General features: G+C 45.2%; 1 protein-coding gene across 2 annotated transcripts in view; it reads right to left on the reverse strand.

The window, feature by feature from the left end:
* The window catches only part of LOC124721681 (metaxin-2), a 55,308-nt gene that overhangs the window by 15,544 nt on the left and 21,098 nt on the right, over window positions 1–18,666 (reverse strand). The window lies entirely within an intron of this gene.

An 18,666-nucleotide genomic window follows, 5' to 3' on the forward strand; every position in this document is an offset into this window, starting at 1 on the left:
TTGCTTATTCATATTAAATAAACTTGAAAAGTAATGGTATGTCAGGGTATCATGTTGAATTAATGATTAAGTCATTAAAGACAGATCACATGCATGGATTGCAGAAGAAACAGAATGCAAATTGGCCATTTTCAAAGAAATTTGCCTAATCTGATTTAAGGAAACCAAAGAAATTCTAAATCGGGAAACACATGGCATAGTGGTAACCACAAAATACTTTTATTCAGGATGAAAAATGTGTAAATTACTGTTTTTTCTATAAATCATATGAGCTAGAAGAAATAATTTGGATAAACAAAGATTTGTTGAAACAGAAGCATATTAAAAAAATTAACTAATTTCAGTGATGATGGTGAGTACTCAGTCGACACCCACCCACCCCAACCATGTGCTGAGCTTATTCCTATACACATCTTAATGACGTTTTGGGTTTTCTGCTTCCTGTAGATTGGCTTACACAGTGAGTTTTCCTTTCCTCTCAGGTTTCTATTCCCCAGTTATTATCGGGCAACTGTCGCCTGTACAGTACCCATGTCAACAGTGTAGTGCAGCTTGGTTATCATACCTGTGCAGAAGTGGAAATGAACGACATTCTTACACATATGCTGCTACTATTTTTTGTTTCCCTTTTCCTGGTGTTAATTTTGGGCTACCATCAACATGGCATTTTTGCCATTCTGGCAGGAACAGCTGCACCTATAGAGGGAACAGTTGAAGTAGAAGCAGCAACACAGCAGCAGCAGAAGGTGCAGATTCAGGAGTTGATTCAGGGGCTGATGAACCAAAATGCAGATTTCCTTGGTACCCGTGCCAGTGGGACGCCAGGCACCTGTTGTGCAGTTTCCTCCTCCAGCCCCACCACTATTTGCCATTTTCAATGAGTCTATGGAAAGGTGGGAGAATTACCTACACCAGTTCTTGCTACACTGTAAGGTAAAGTGTATCATTTATCCAGTCAACAAGACCGCCTTGTTGTTGTTGTTGTTAACCGCAGGTTTACACAAAGTTGTCCAGAATTTGAAGCCCTCCACTGAACCCAAGGAACTCCGCTTTGACAGGATTTGTCTGTTGCAAACTATTTTGGACATCCACCCCATGTGGTGGTTGTATGACTGCAATTCAACAAGTACCACAAGAGCCATGGGCACTTGTACGCGGCCCGGATGACCGATTTGCAGGGTCCCTCATGTAAGTGTAGTTTTCAGTGTCCCAAATGTGCTACCTCTTATCTTTGCCTGCACAAAGCTCGGCATGTTTGCATCGGTTGTGGTGTCACTATTCGCACCTGTGGTGGTTTTTGTATCCATGGCGTCATTCTCCTTCTGCTTGTTGGGCAAGCCAATGGTCCTGTCCCAACTGTCACTTGTTGCATGTCTGACGAGACTGCCCACATGTGGAAGCCATGTGTGGCATGTGCCATCGGATAGTCCACCTGACAACTGTTTGTGACAGCAGGCGAGACATGAGTCTGTCATTGGACGCCCAAGTGTTTTCACTGGACTCTGGGGCCATCCCTGAAACTGTCACGGGTTGTCCAGCCGTATTTTGCTGACAATGATTGTGGATGGATGGCCGGTCACATTTAAGGTCAACGTAGGAATGACGATCAGCCTCATTTTGTCTTGGGGTGCCCAGCATTGCAACGCCCACTAAGTCAGGTTATGTCTTATAGTAAACAGTGCATTCCTTTGTGTTTATGCATGTTTTAAAAATGTGGAATGGCAACTTACATTGTCAGTGGTCAATTCACCATTGGTGCAAAACATTTTTGGGCTGGACGCTTTTTTGTTTTTGGCTTCCAAATCATTGATGAAGCACATTTAGTGTCTCAATCTGTTCCTTTCAACAATTTGGACTTCTTAATGTAGTCACACAGCCCACAGTTTGAGAATATCTCAAGTCAGGCAGCAACTTTGGAGGCGCATGTTTCTCTTAAGCAGTCAGTGGTACCAACATTTTGTCATCCTTACCCCATTCCCTTTGTGATGCGTGGCAAGGTAAACGCCAAGCTGCAGCGCTGGCAAGATCAAGTCATCATTTCTCCACTTCATTGAGTCAGTGGGTTGGTTGGATTGTGGTGATTCAGAAGCCTAATGGTGCAGCACACCCTTGCGGTGATTTTTAATTGCCAGTCTATACGTGATGTGCTGCAGATTTGTATCCTATTCCATGGCAGGCAGAGTTTCTGGCAAAGGTGTTGGGGAACCAGCATCTTTTTGTGCATCGTCTCACCACAATACCTAACCGCAGTTGCCTTTGATGAGGATTCTTGGACTTCATTGGTCCTCAACACTGGCTTTGTGCTTTACCAGCTTAATCGCTTGCCTTTTGGCAACTTGTCTGTGCCTCATATTTATCAACTGTATTTCAACCAGTTGACTGAAGACATTCCCTGTTGCATCCGTTATCTTGATGAAATCTGGGTACTACTCTGGAGGAGTATTTATGAAACCTTCAGTCAGTTTCCAATGCCTCCTGAAGAACAGTCTTCACTGCATGCTGGAAAAGTGCAGGTTTTTCTGCCCAAAGGTGCATTTTTTGGGTCATGCGCATATCCCTACAGACAACCATACTGAAGCCATCGTCAACCTGCCAGCACCCAAGAACCTGAAAGCGCTCCAGTCTTATTTGGGTGAGATTCTGTATTATGCTCAGTCCATTCCCCAGTCAGCACACATCTGCCAACCTCTTAACTGGCTTCACCAGAAAGGCATTAAGTTCGTCTGTAGACTGTCAACCAGCTTTTCAGTCTATCAAGCAGTGTTTATCCTTTGCTCCCTGTATGGCTTCTTTTTACACCAGTTAAACCTTTAACCCTGGCCTGTGAAGTGTCCCAGTATGGTACTAGCGCCGTCATGAACCATCGGAATCAGGAGGACAATGAACAGTCCATTGCTTATGCATTAAAGATGCTTCCCACTGTGCAGCATAATTACTCAAAACTGGAAACAGAGGTGCTTCCTATTATTTTTGGAGTTAAAGAGTTTCACATTTTCTTGTGTGGGATGAGGTTCCTCCTCATCACTGATCACAAGCTGTTGTTTTCCTTTCTCAGCCTTCATTCCAAGCTGCTCAATAGGACTGTCCACCAACTGTATTGGTGGGCCCTCTTTCTCAGTAACCACTGTTATGACATTCGATACCGCTCCACCGCCCAGCATGTTAGTGCAGATGCACTATCGCAGCTACTGGTGAGGCCTGCTCCAAAGTTCGACTCGCAGGAGGCTCTTGTGTTTGCATTGGATGATGCCTCACAGTCAACCCAGTTGGACTTTCTGCTGAAAGCACAAAAGGTCGCAACTGCCAAGGCTGCTGACCCGCTTTACCGGAAAACTGTTGTGTCCAGGTGGGTTAGTCAGAGTGCATCTCTCAGGGTGTGGATCCAGTGTGGTGTATGTTTTTTCTCCTACATTATTAACTCACCATTGCCCAGGGGGTCCTCATCCTTTCCACAGAGGAGCAATGTTATCAAGTTGTCATCCCCCTGGCGTTGCACCCTTGAATACTCCAGTTGCTGCATGCATCACACTGGGGAATGAAGCGTATGAAGGTGTTGGTGCAATATCATGTCCAATGGTCGGTGATTGATCATGACACCGAACATTTGGTGTGGGCTTGTGGGGCCTGTGCAGAGAACCAGAGAACCAGGCTGTGCCATCATGCAAGTTTGCTCCTTCGCCGTTCCTGGAGCGCCCTTGGGACAGGCTGCACATCAATTTCACAGGTCCATTTTTGGGCAGCATATGGTTGCTGGTGGTCAGTTATTTGTCCGATGGCCAGGCTGTCCTCCACATTATCGATCACCAATATTCATGCATTGTCAGTTACTTTTGCCATTGAGGGATCCCCACAGAGCTGGTGTCCAATTATGGCAGTTGATTTCTGTTATGGTAGTTTGAAGACTTTTGCTTTTTTAATGGTATCTGACATCTGACCACCATCCAGCTTCTAACTTGGAGATGGAAGGCTTCATATGTACATTCAAGATCCAAATGCAGTAGTTAGTGTGTGTCTCTTCCCCCAATGATGCACTGTCGAGTTTTCTAGCTACATATCAGGCAATGCCAGGTAACAGGTGTAGTCTGGCGGATGTTTGGACGAGTGCCAGACACATGGTCTCCTGGATTTGTAGCACCCTGAGTCATGTTCTATGGACCACTGTGTTTTCCTCATGGAGCTGCTGTTTGGCTCCAATCCTTTGTCCGTCGGCAAGGGTGGCTGCCAGGTGTTGAAGTGAGCAATAAAGGTTGGAAGTTGTTGGTGGCGGATGTCAATATGGAGTAGCTGACCACCATGCAAATCAGTTGTGTTCACACTCTATTGAGGCATCACCACTGCTGTCTTCTGGTCAGCTAGATGGTAGAGTTAATCATGACATTTTTCTGGATGCATGTTCCCACTTTCAGTGGTGTGCTTTCATGTTGCTCCCCATCTGCTCTCCTGTTGCCTACTGCCTCAGGCCACAGGGAGACTTCCTTCTGAGCCTGCCGATGTGCAGGCTGTGGATTTTGATATGCCCTGCTCCTCCTCCTCCTCTCCCTCCCCTGTCACCTATGGAGGTGGCCTCATCTCCACTGCAGCCAGTGGACACCCACCCCAGCCCCCCCACCCCACCCCACCCCCCCCCACCCCTGCCCTCCATTGCCTCAGCCTCCGTGCCTCTCCACGTTGTGGCAGAGCCAGCAGAATCAGCATCACCTCCTTCCGTGGTTGATCTGCAGCTGGGTTCTCTGGCAGCCGCTCCAGTTTTTCACCAAATCAGGATCATAAATGCCCATGTCAGAACTGTAGATCATGAAGACAAAGAGAGGAGTTAAAAATGACTATACATTAATCCCAACTGAGAGAAGAGAAGACAGCTAAAAACAGGGACGTAGAGAAATGTCTACAAAATACGCCATTGAGAAAATGAGGTCCTAAACTAAAAATTAAATAGCCTTCGCCATACTGCTAAAACGCTGTCGACAGTTTGGGCATTGTTTGCTAAAACAGCCGATAATTCAGCTGGCAAACACAAACAAGAATGCAAATGGTTAAAAAAAGGGCATTCCATCAGGAAATGGTGAACAGTCAAAGGTTGAGCGCAATGAGTACAAAGTGGTAGGAGAGCATCACTTAACAAATGGCAATAGCTAAAAAGACAGTGCCCAATGCACAATCTACCTAAAATGATCTCCTCATGCCAAGAGGAGGTTGTCCAAGCTCCTCGACAGGCTTAATAACCTGAAGTTTGTTCAGACAAAGGGAGGACCAGTGGTGATGCCAGACTGACACCATCTACTGACAGACGGCATCACAGAGATCATCGGAGGAAATGTAAGAACTATCGGGGTGAGGTACAAGGACTGCAGCCTTGCCAGCAGCCTCGTTTCCTATCAGGCCATGACCACATAAATACAACAGTGGCTCCATCAACAGTGAGCAAAGTGACAGCAATAAGGGATGGACGGTGTACAGTACACAGCTTTGAAGGACACCGAGAGAGTCGGAGCAGATGACACAATTGAAAAGCCTGTGTCACGGGATGTACTGCATGACTGATACAGGGCGAAGAGTTCTGCTGTAAATACAAGCCAGTGTTCCAGAAGCCATTACCAAAAAGCGTCGATGCTAATGATGAAGAGACACCCAACACCACGGTCAATCCGAGAGCCTCTCAGTGTCCACAAAGGTACTATCTATCACAAAGTTCCATGGGAAGGTCGTGAAATTGAAGACAACAGAGTGAGGCTGGAGTAGTGTCCTTATAAAGCGAATTATGGCCAAGGTGAATATGGGCCACAGCGCGAAGCTGAGTAGGTGAAGAGTTCGTGCCCATTGGGAAAGTGGCAGGTAGCATGAAGTTGCCAGAGCAAGAGTGGGAAGCAAACTCCAGGAGGTAACAGAGAAGAGGAATGTGGCCCATACTGGTGATCAAAGGAGTCATCGAAGGAGGAGGCATAGGATGGATGGACACATTTGGCAGACAAATGGCATGCATATCTGCTGAGGAGAAAGTCAAGGTGGTGGGACAATGGTAGTTTGGCAGCTTCTGCATACAAACGCTCAACTGGGCTAGTGTAAAAGGCACCAGTGCCCAACCGGGTGTCATGATAGTGGATAGTATTGAGACAGCATAAGAGGGACGGACGTGCAGATACATAAACGAAACACCCATAGTCTAGTTTCAAATGAACAAGGGACGGGTACAAAGAGAGGAGGGTGGTTAAATCTGCTCCCCAGGAAGTGCCACTGAGGACACGCAGGACATTGAGGGACCCCATACAGCGGGCTGCCAGGTAAAACACGTGGGAGGACAAAGAAAGTTTCCTATCGAGCATGAGACCCAGAAATTTCATGGTTTCAATTAATGGAAGAGCTACAGGCCCAAGATGTAAAGGTGGAAGAAACCAACTGCACCACCAGAAATTCATACAAACAGTTTTGTCAGTGAAAAAAATGAATGCCACTGTCCATTCTCCATAAGTGAAGACAATCGAGACATTGCTGAAGATGCTGCTCAATGAGACAAGTCCATGGAGAACTGCAATAGACAGAAAAATCGTCAACGGAGATGTTCGGCAGGAGACAGGCCATTGTAGAGTGTGTGTGTGTGTGTGTGTGTGTGTGTGTGTGTGTGTGAATTCCTAAGGGACCAAACTGCTGAGGTCATCAGTCCCTGCCATTATCGGGTTAACGGAAATAGCAAAGAGGATGACACTCAGGAGAGAACCCTGAGGCACACCATTTTCCTGGATATAGGTGTCTGACAAGGCAGAACCCACACGTATCTTGAAAACTTGAAAAATTCCTAAAGGAAACGGGGCATGCGGTCACAGAAGCACCACGTATAGAGAGTGCGAAAGATACCAGTCCTCCAGCACGTGTTGAAGGCTTTCTCCAAATCGAAAAACATGGCCATAGTCCGGGATTTCTGTAGAAAACCATTCATGACATGGGTGGACAAAGTGACAAGATGGTCAACTGCAGAACAGTGCGCTCAAAATCCACACAGAGCAGTGGTTAGTAAATTGCGAGACTCGAGCCACCATACCATCCGCGCATGAGAATAATAGGTTCCATCACCTTGCAAACACAGCTGGTGAGAGAAATGGGGTGGTAGCTAGAAGGAAGGTGTTTGTCCTTACCGGGATTAGGTACGGGTATGACAGTAGCTTCACACCAAAGTCCTCTCTGCCCAGGTGTATTTGTACATACGAACCAGAAAGTGCTTGCCCACAAGAGAAAGCTGCTGCAACATCTGAGTGTGAACATCGTCTGTCCCTGGGGTGGAGGATCGGGATGAAGTGAGAGCATGATCTAGCTCCCTCATAGTAAGGGTGGCATTGTAGCACTCATGATTCTGAGAAGAGACAGGTATCCCCTGAGCCTCCTCCACTTTTCCAATGTAGGAAGGCAGGGTGATAGTGGCAGGAGCTCGAAATCTCCACAAAATAGTGGCCCAAGATGGTCGAGATAGCAATAGGATCCACTATGACACTGTCTGCTACTGTCAGGCTGGAAATTGGGTATTGGATCTTGGTCCCAGAGAGCTGTCAGAGGTTGGCCCACATGACGGAAGAGGGAGTGGACCTGTTAAAAGCACTAGTGAATGAAATCCAGCTAGCTTTTTTGCTAACCCGGAAGAATGCGACGACACTGTGCATGCAACTGTTTATAATGAATGCAGTTTGCCATCGTAGAATGATGATTAAAAACGCGGAGAGCACGTCTCTGCAAGTGAATTGCATTGTGGCACACCTCAGTCCACCAAGGGACTGTGACACAGTGTGGTAAAGAGAAAGTGCAAGGAATGGAATGCTCTACAGCGGTAAGGTTAATGTTTGAAAGACATTCTACCTGGTCATCACAGCTGGGGTAATGTTGTTCATCAACGGTCACCAGGGAGGAAAGCCTCCAGTTAGACTTAGTAAGCTGTCATTTGGGTGTGCACACAGGTGGGGTAGGAGTCAGCAAACGGAGAGCACATGGGAAATCGTCACTCGAGTATGTGTCAGAGAGAACGGACCACTCGAGACGATGAGCAGGCTGGGCAGTGCAGAAGGATATGCCCAAATGGGAATAAGTGTGTGCGGAGTCTGAAAGGACTGTGGGTGCTCCTGTATTAAGGCAGAGGACGTTAAATTGATTGAGAAGGTCAGCCAAGAGGGCACCTCTCAGACAGGTTCTGGGAGAAACCCAAAGGGAATGGTGTGCATTAAAGTCACTGAGCAGCAGAAAGGGATGAGGTAACTGCCAAATAAGCTGGAGAAAGTCTGCCCTGGTCCCATCCAATGACAGAGGGATGTAAACAGTACAAAGGGAAAAGGTCAAGAGAGGAAGGAAAAGGCAAACTGCAACAGCTTGAAGGTGGGTAGTCAGGGAGATGGGTGAACTATGAACTTCATCCCGTATGAGCAGCACGACTCCCCCATGAGACGGAATGCTGTCCTCAGGGGGACGGTCAAACCGGACCAGGAAGAAATGCAAGAGCTCGAAGTGATTGTGAGGACACAATTTTGTTTCCTGGAGGCAGAGAACAAGCTGATGCTGCAATTCTTAGAGCAGCCGTAAATCCTCTTTGTTTGATCAGAGGCCACAAATGTTCCACTGGAGAATAATCGTAATGAGGAAAGGCGGGAAGGGAGAAAGGAAGGGCTGTCATCTTGGAGGCTGCTGAGTGCCAGCCTTCAAAGACTCATGGTTATAGGGTGCAGAGACTGGAGTATCCTGCTCCATGAGATCCACAGGGGCATCACCATTCTCCCCCTGTTGATCTGCAGAGTCCAGGGCAGAAAAACGGTTGGCGGTGTGCACCAGCGACATGGAGGTCGAATGGGTGAGGGTACCACATGGCGACACTATCAAAGAGGATCTCCAAGTCGGCAGAGTAGAAGACCGTTTGCCTTTGTTTGACTTCTTGGACCCTTTTGGCAGAGAAACACTCAGATGTTTGTTGGCTGGAGGGACATAGGAAGTCTTTGTGGGAGTCTTCCTTCAGTCCTTTCTGGCCTGCCGGTTGTGTAGGAGGTGCCTTTGGCCATGATGCGAAAGTTTGGTGACTTCTTGCACAGCTGGACGAGGAAACGGTGATGCTACCATGACACTGGCCGATTTCACAACTGCAGGGCTGAATTTGAGGTTGCATGTCTGCATGGCCATGTTCTTCAGGGAGTGAGATGTAGCAACAACAACAACAACAACAACAATAATAATAATGTAAGTGTCAGATGGTAGAATGCAGCGTTCGTGACTAGTCAATAAGCCGGCGGCTGTGGGTGAGCAGTTTTAGGTGCTTCAGTCCGGAACCGCGCTGCTGCTACGGTCGCAGGTTCGAATTCTGCCTCGGGCATGGAAGTGTGTGATGTCCTTAGGTTAGTTAGGTTCAAGTAGTTCTAAGTCTAGGGGACTGATGACCTCAGATGTTAAGTCCCATAATGCTTACAGCCATTTCATTTCAACTGGCCAATAACTTGCGAGCAACAGGGGAAGACACTTTTAACCAGATCTCCTGGACAGCCCACTCATCAAGATAATCTTGAGAGGAGGCAGGATGATCGCCATTGCAGTTGATACAGCGAGAGGAGGAGGGTGGACAATCGCCCTCGTGCACATCCCTACCAAAGATTACACATTTGGATGGGTGTCGACAGGACATTTGAGTGTGGTTGAAACAATGACACTGGCAACAGTGCATCCAGTTCAGAATGTACGGTCAGACTGTGATAACTTCATAGCCTGCTTTGATCTTGGACGGAAGCACCACTCTATCAAAAGTGGAAAAAAAAAAAAAAAAAAAGAGTATGTGTGGGCACTAAGGATGCATCTACCTTTTTCACCACCCAATGGGCTGCAATGACACCCCAATCAGATTGGTATGTTCGGGTTTCTGCCTCGGTCAGACCATTGAGCAGCCTAGTGTAAATAACACCATGGGAAGAATTCAGAGTTTTATGGGCCTCGACACAAACAGGATAGCCATGGAGAAGTGAAGCATCAAGCAGTTGTTGAGCTTGGGAATCAGAAGTAGTCTTCAAAAGCAAAAAGCTATTGCATAAACAAGAGCAGGATTTCACAGGGGCGGCAATTGCATCAACACTTTTCTGAATAAGAAACGGATTTCTCGTTGCAAAGGACTGACGATCTTCAGTACGTGAAACCAAGAGTAACTGTGGTGCAGTTGGGAGGGTCTTTGAATTGGGAGCTTCATTCCATTTATGTTTGGTAGACATTGGCTGTGAAGACGATGATTGGCTGTGAAGACGATGATTGGCTCATTGTGAGAAAATCCCCCCCCCCCCCCCCCCCCCCGATTGTCAGCGTCCCCAAAGGCGTGCTCCTTCCAACTGCCCCCCCCCCCCTCTCCCCTCAGATCCTCAGAGGGGTGCTCACTCATCTTAGGTGATTGTTGACACCTCAGGTCACAGGGTCACAGCTCCTGAACTCCTGACAGAGGGACCAATCAGCAATTTGGGAAGGTAGCAGCTCGGGCAATCACCCCTCCCTGGGTCTGGCCTGTACCAGGGGGTACGTGTGCCCCCTACCTGTCAACCTGGGGCTGGAAATTACACATTAACCAGTCACCTGTTATGTGTCAGACACATGGGTTGACCTTCAGGAGCACACAGGAAGGAAGAAGAAAAAGAGGAACCTCAAACACTGAAGCGGAGGAATGACAGGAGAAGGTGAATGAAGAAAGAAAAAAAAGGAATGAAATACAGTGGTGAGAGCAGCAAGCCCCCTGAGAGTGGACATTGTGATGGGTGCAGATGAGCTGGCATGGGCAACTCATCGGACTAGTGCAGGAACTTGCCATGGAGGATGCATGGGCCATGTAGTATCTACAGACCCACTGACGGAGGTGTTTACTTGTGGGCAGCAGTAAGCCAGGTGGGCTACTGCTTACACCAGAGTTCAAATATTGCAAATTGCACCTTGCAGTTCATACTGAGTTGTTGTTGCCACCAAGTTATCAGTTGACAGCCATCTGCAACAACCGTGTGCCGAGTTTATACCTGTGCACGTCTCTACGAGTTTTCGGACTTAATGCTTCCTGTATATTGAGTCACACACTGAGTTTTCATTTCCTCCCAGGGTTCTATTCCCTAGTTAGTACTGAGCCACCATCAGCTGTGAAGTACCCACATCAACAACGTAGTGTAGCAGGGTTGTCATGCCTGTGCAGATATTAAATTGTGTATCCAAGATCTAAAATTATTAATTAATATGGTTAAATATAATTTTATGATTTTAAAAACTATGTTTCTGGCTGTTTATTGCTTCACATCAGACAACAATCAATAGTATGTATGAATTTTCAGTGCATCTTTGTTAACAAATTTAACTTTTGGAAAGAACAAATTCACCAAACATGAAGAAATCTTAATAGAAAGCTATAAAGTACAAAATCTGAATGTCATTTTAACATGGGGCTTTAAAGCTCAACCAACATGGGCACTCAAAATGGAAATATGAATTTCAGTCCTTAAGAGTAAAATATTTCAGCTTTGGAAGTTGAAAAGAAGACTGGAGAAGGAAAAGGAATTGTTTGTGATGGAAATTATAAATTATCACAAGTTCTTATAAAACACTGCAGCTTATCATTTCAATTTGAGTCACTGTAACTATAAATGACTCATCTAATTTATAGACAATTCCATTTATCAAATATGGGAGCTGGGACCTACTTAATATATTGCTTGCTATCTATGAGTTAAGCCATACTTATTATTATTATTATTATTATTATTACTATTATGGGTTTAAAGAAACTAAACATCTTGGTTATCAGCACTGGAAAGTCATGTAAAGCAACGAGAAACTGAAAAAGGAGACTTGTCAGCTCCAAGCTGTGTGATCTTGTCATTGTCATCAAAAATTTATATACTATTAGCTTAAGTCAGATGGTTAAAAGTGAGATAAAATCCGGAAGGTAAAAATTATAGCTGGTCATTGTAGGACACACTAAGAAGGATCATCATAGTCAGTACTACTAAGACAGGGTGAGAAAATGAATAAAGTTAATCTATGCATATTATAAATTACGAATCCCCTGCCGTGTTTTTCTGTATGTATGTTTGGGCTAATCTCAAGAACTTTTGTGGGGATTTCTATTCGGTTTACACTAATAGATACAATGATTCTCCAGAAAAGTTTGTGTATATAATTTATTACTGCTAAATAATGATGAGTGTGTAATGTAAGTATTTTTATATGTTCCATATTTAACTTGCATTTGGAGTGACAGCTCATGGTTATGATGAGAACTATGAGCTGGTAAGCTAGAGAGGAGGATGTACCTGGTAGGAAAGAAGCAAAGTAAGAGCTGCCACAGCAAAACTTGATCAGAATCTATACAAATTATAAATTAAAGTCCACCACAATGTTTTTCTGTATGTGACGGCTAATCTCAGGAACTGCTGTAGGGATTTTGATGCAGCTTTCACTAATACAGATTCACGAGGACAGTTTGTGTGTATCACTACATACTACAAACAAGTCTTATGGTCATAGATACTTAGTTCTACCTGTGGGAAGTTTGGTTGGATCACTAGTTTCATTACAAAATCCACTTCCGCTCAAGAAATGTCTGACTTTGTTAGGTACTATCACACTCTCTGCAAGTGGAGGTAGCAAGGTAGATGGCTCATTTCAAATGAGCCAGCAAGGAACACAAACTGTCAAAATACGGCTATCATGAGATGACTACCACAGCTGCATTGGGAGGAGTCCTCTTGACATAAAAGGAACTTGTGGGTAAGTCTGGAGTGGCCAATATGTAGTTGGCACAGTACTATGGCATCTTCCCAGGAGGCTCAGAGAGATGTGTGCCACATCCCAGTGGTCCCCTCGATTTTTATCAGCTTGTTGATGATTGTGGTGGTTGGGTGGCCTGCAATCCACATATCAGTTTTCAAAATTTGATAACGTAGTTACAATTGCAGATTTGGTTTAGAACCAATCCCTGAGGGACCTCAGTTTACTGTATGTATTGGTTGCTGAGGAATGAACATGTGTATCTGGAACAGACATAGGAATACGAAATTCTGGATAAGAATGGATAAACAGCCCTTTAAGACCCACTTGTGCAGTGTAGACACAACATAATGGTGCCTGATGATATCATACACCTTCTGCAGGTCAAAAAGCATGAAAGTGTTGCATACAGAAATTCCTAATTAATCAGGTCATCCATGGTGGAGCAGAATGTCTGAAAGCCAATTTGAAATTGCGACAAAGAGTCTTCTGCTTGCAGATACCAACAATGTTGTCGGTGACCATTCTTTTGAATAATTTACACAGCTCATTCATTAGAGAGATTAGTCCACAATTAGTCATAAGGTGAGGGTCTTGTCTCAGTTGAGAAATCCGCGGATGTGTTTTATGCTGTCATTGCTAAAGTGTTTATAGATTTTATTGGATGCAGTGGCTGTGTCTTGACACTCTGATAAAACACTAAATGGAACATGGTATGACTCAAGGCCTTGTGCACAGAACGATAAGTAGTTTCACTGTGCCAGTACTGATGTTGCCACTGAGGGAGATACCAGGAAGTAGTAAGGATAGGAGGTGACCATAAATGTGGCCGAGGTTAGTCCATACATGAGATGATGGCACACTTTCGTAGATGATACATATTGTTCCCAATGTCCCTGCCTTCTTTCTTATTAATAACTGTGCCTTCACTCAAAGTGAACGCTATCAAATGTTCTGTAGAAGGATGGCATCTGTGTTGTTGAAGTGCCATTCAACATTGTCTGATAACAGCTATTCCTTCAGAGCACCATGAAACAAGTTTCCTGTTGGGAGGGCCTGAAGAACAGGGTATTGTTGCTTCCTCAGTGTGTGTTATCATATCAATAGTATCTTGTACCACTCTTTCGATATCCTTCCCTTGACTGGTTTCAAACGTTGCTTTGGGGGTGAAAGCTTGCCAGTTTATTTCTGAAATGACCAAGATGGCACATGTTACATTAGTCCATGGTTTGAGGTAGGAAAGTGGTCGCTGTCATAGAGGTCACCATGGACATACCAATGGATCAAGGATGAGATGCTTGGGCTGCAGACTGTAACATCAATGGCTGAGCATATTCCATGGACAGTACTGAAGTGTGTTGCAGCTCCAGTGTTAAGTAGGTAGACTTCCAGGTCTGAAATTAATTGTTCCACACTTGGCTTCTGTCACATGTGGTTTGACTACCCACAGAAGTTGAGGGCATTGAAGTCCCCCAGTAAAAGGATGGGTGGAAGCAGCTGTTTCAAGGGCTTCACCAACTTATACTACACTCCTGGAAATGGAAAAAAGAACACATTGACACCGGTGTGTCAGACCCACCATACTTGCTCCGGACACTGCGAGAGGGCTGTACAAGCAATGATCACACGCACGGCACAGCGGACACACCAGGAACCGCGGTGTTGGCCGTCGAATGGCGCTAGCTGCGCAGCATTTGTGCACCGCCGCCGTCAGTGTCAGCCAGTTTGCCGTGCCATACGGAGCTCCATCGCAGTCTTTAACACTGGTAGCATGCCGCGACAGCGTGGACGTGAACCGTATGTGCAGTTGACGGACTTTGAGCGAGGGCGTATAGTGGGGATGCGGGAGGCCGGGTGGACGTACCGCCGAATTGCTCAACACGTGGGGCGTGAGGTCTCCACAGTACATCGATGTTGTCGCCAGTGGTCGGCGGAAGGTGCACGTGCCCGTCGACCTGGGACCGGACCGCAGCGACGCACGGATGCACGCCAAGACCGTAGGATCCTACGCAGTGCCGTAGGGGACCGCACCGCCACTTCCCAGCAAATTAGGGACACTGTTGCTCCTGGGGTATCGGCGAGGACCATTCGCAACCGTCTCCATGAAGCTGGGCTACGGTCCCGCACCAGTTAGGCCGTCTTCCGTTCACGCCCGGACGAATGGAGACGTGTCGTCTTCAGCGATGAGAGTCGCTTCTGCCTTGGTGCCAATGATGGTCGTATGCGTGTTTGGCGCCGTGCAGGTGAGCACCACAATCAGGACTGCATATGACCGAGGCACACAGGGCCAACACCTGGCATCATGGTGTGGGGAGCGATCTCCTACACTGGCCGTACACCACTGGTGATCGTCGAGGGGACACTGAATAGTGCACAGTACATCCAAACCGTCATCGAACCCATCGTTCTACCATTCCTAGACTGGCAAGGGAACTTGCTGTTCCAACAGGACAATGCACGTCCGCATGTATCCCGTGCCACCCAACGTGCTCTAGAAGGTATAGGTCAACTACCCTGGCCAGCAAGATCTCCGGATCTGTCCCCCATTGAGCATGTTTGGGACTGGATGAAGCGTCGTCTCACGTGGCCTGCACGTCCAGCACGAACGATGGTCCAACTGAGGCGCCAGGTGGAAATGGCATGGCAAGCCGTTCCACAGGACTACATCCAGCATCTCTACGATCGTCTCCATGGGAGAATAGCAGCCTGCATTGCTGTGAAAGGTGGATATACACTGTACTAGTGCCGACATTGTGCATGCTTTGTTGCCTGTGTCTATGTGCCTGTGGTTCTGTCAGTGTGATCATGTGATGTATCTGACCCCAGGAATGTGTCAATAAAGTTTCCCCTTCCTGGGACAATGAATTCACGGTGTTCTTATTTCAGTTTCCAGGAGTGTATAAATGTCTGGAGGTATACAGTTATTACATATTGTTGTCTGGAGGTACACAGTTATTACGTATTGTTACCCTAACTGACAGGCAGACACAACCACCACAGCTTCTAATGCAGTGGTTAGTGGACCTACTCACTGAAAATATCAGAGCCTAAGTGCGTGCTGACTTCTCCAGATGTCCTCTCGATGTTACCGTATTTTATGGACTATAAGACGCTACACACTATAAGACACCCCTTAATTTTTAACCAATTTTTAAAAAAAAATAACATTTTTACCATTTTTATTATTAGATTGCAAAGCTAGACTAAAAAAGTATCTTAGGTTATAGATACGAACTGATCTTTAAAATCCCTGCAAATCATCTGCACTTTCTTCTTTTTCTTTCTCTTCATCATCATCATCTTTGTCCTCTCCATTTATAAGAATGTCTTCACTGCCATTGAGAGCTTTTCTTATAACAATAACGTCTTTTCTCACTCTGAACCATGAATGTTTTATCCACTGACACTTGTAGGTCGTTTTAAAGCTCCCTTTGGTGTAAATTCATGTTGGGTTTCATTCATCATCCAGTTGTTCCATTCACTCTCAAAAACACTTTAAATTGTTTTCTTATCGAGACATCAAGAAGTTGCAATTGTAAAGTAAGTCCTCCAGGAATAAAAGCAAGTTCTGTATTTCTCTGTCTTCATTTCTCTTTCACAGAATTTTTCAAATGCCTGCTAAACTGGTCTAGCACAAGAAGAGAACTCTTCTTCAATAAAGCAGTTTTCCTTTTCTCCCACACTCTGTTAATCCATAATTTCATACGAGCTCTGTCCATCCAACACTTGTCATGTATGCGAACATCACCTGGCAGTATTTCAGAAGGTTTTTGGCATTGTTTTGCACTCGAAAATGATCATTAGATTAAGTTTAGTACCATCACCACAACGAGAAAGGACAACAGTGTTGTGCATTTTTTCATGTTCACTTGCTTTTATAGTTACAGTTTTAGCACCTTTCATCGCAACAGTTCTGTTACTCAGCACATCAAATGTCAGAGGAGTTTCATCCATATTCGCTATATGGCTTAGTTGCACACTGGTTTTCTCTTGATGTTGTATAATAAAGCAATGCAAAGGTAATCTCTGCTGTTCATACTCTAGTGGCATTTTTTAAACATTTTGGTTTTGCTTCGCATGATGCTCCATAAACCTTTAGCACCAACCAACTCCACCCTTAAAGTCTGTTAAGTTCCACTGTAGCACTAGCTTACGAGCATGTATTTCAATCATTTTTGTATTAATTCCAATGCCATTTTGATGGTGTTCTTGAATCAATTTCAATATGTCATGTTCTAGTTTTGGCCTCATTTTCTTCAGTTGTTCTTTATGAGTCTGCCAATCGTTATTGGTTTTTTCTGTTGGTGGATGACTGAAATGCCACTCAACTGCTCTGTTTCCATGTTCTTTTGCATATGCTATTACTTCCAATTTATAGCCCACATCTTATGAGTAGGTTTCATTTTTTCCATTACAAAAATAGCTACTAACAAAAATATTGTACTGTTACCGATAACACAAATCACTTTCAATTCCAGTTCACTGGCACCACAGACTCTAATGATGCATATTGGGCTAGACAGTGTTCTGGTGATGGCGGGGCAGGAGGGAGACAGTGCTAGTAAGCTTGTGAATCCTCACAGCGCATGTTCATCGCATCTGTGCACTGCTACTGTCAGTTGAATCCAATGTTGCCAGATAGAGATCGCTATCCCACAGCATTGAATATATGGTCTTTTTAAGACTGGCAAGAATTTTAAATTAAACACTGGACTTTTTATATTAATTTCGAGTATAAGATGCACCAGAATTTTGGAGGCAATTTCTTGAAGAAAAAAGTGCGTCTTATAGTCCGTAAAATATGGCAATGTCGTTTTTTACAATAGGATTTGTAATTTTTAGTAGTAGTGAACTGGGTTTCTGAGAACCATTCCTCTTGAAGTGCTAGACCAACTGCAGAGTAACTAGCCATTAACTTATAAGCGTTTGGACATGTGACAGTTCCATTGAAGGAACATCAGATTGAGAGCTGAGAAAGCAGCGAAGGGGAAACAGGAGTTCAAATTACTTTGATGATGAGCGGTATTCCATCAGTATGTGATTCTTCATCAGCGTTCATGGGCATAACCTTGGGGGGAGAGGGGTGGGGGTCCAGATCGACCAGAGCACCAGAATTCAAATTAACTTTCTATTTTTTCTTGTGCTGGTGAAGTTTCAGCTTCTGTGAGGATTTTCCTGTCTTGATTTCTAGGACAGAAGAGGAACATTTTTTTTTCTATGAACTGCAGCCCATGACTCATTCAGCCATTGGTTAGTGGTAGACTGCTTGTCTGTTTCATGCTTGGAGAGGGGCATCTTGGCAGATGTCCTATGCACTGGTAATGCCGAAGGAGGATGAGGCATCTCCAGATGTGGTGATGGGGTGGTTAGCACCGGTACTGTGGGTTCGGGAGTCAAAGGAGCCGATTTCCCCTCGCTTAATTGAAAAATAGGCATTGACATATGGGTATTTCTCCTTGCCTGACTCTCATCCCATGGTGTGGACAAGATGGAAACACAACATGGGATTGTAAGCTTATGCATTAAAATCTTGTTTTCTATCTGCAGAGACAGACATATTGGCATGGCCACCAGCACAGGTGAGTTTGATCCACTCCATAGTGTACTGTCCACTCCGATGGCACTTGTTGAGAGCAGAGGCTCTTCCTGTGGGCACCATGCCTCTCACAGCCCAGTAGAATTAGGTATTATAATCTGTTTGTACGGCTCATTTTCCCTTTAAATAAATACATGGCCTTGGTGTTGTGAAAGAAAATGGTGTGTCTTACTTATTTAAGCTGGATCTGCAACAAATATTTTGGTAACGAAATCCAGGAGCAAGGATCACTGCAGCCAACACATTGAAGAATTTCTGTGAGCAAAACTTCCGCCTTTGCTAATAAGGAGGAGCAGCCATGCAATCATTATATGGCATTCACACTCGCAGAAAGG

Source organism: Schistocerca piceifrons, chromosome X (assembly GCF_021461385.2).
Source record: "Schistocerca piceifrons isolate TAMUIC-IGC-003096 chromosome X, iqSchPice1.1, whole genome shotgun sequence".
Classification (NCBI taxonomy): Eukaryota; Metazoa; Arthropoda; class Insecta; order Orthoptera; family Acrididae; genus Schistocerca; species Schistocerca piceifrons.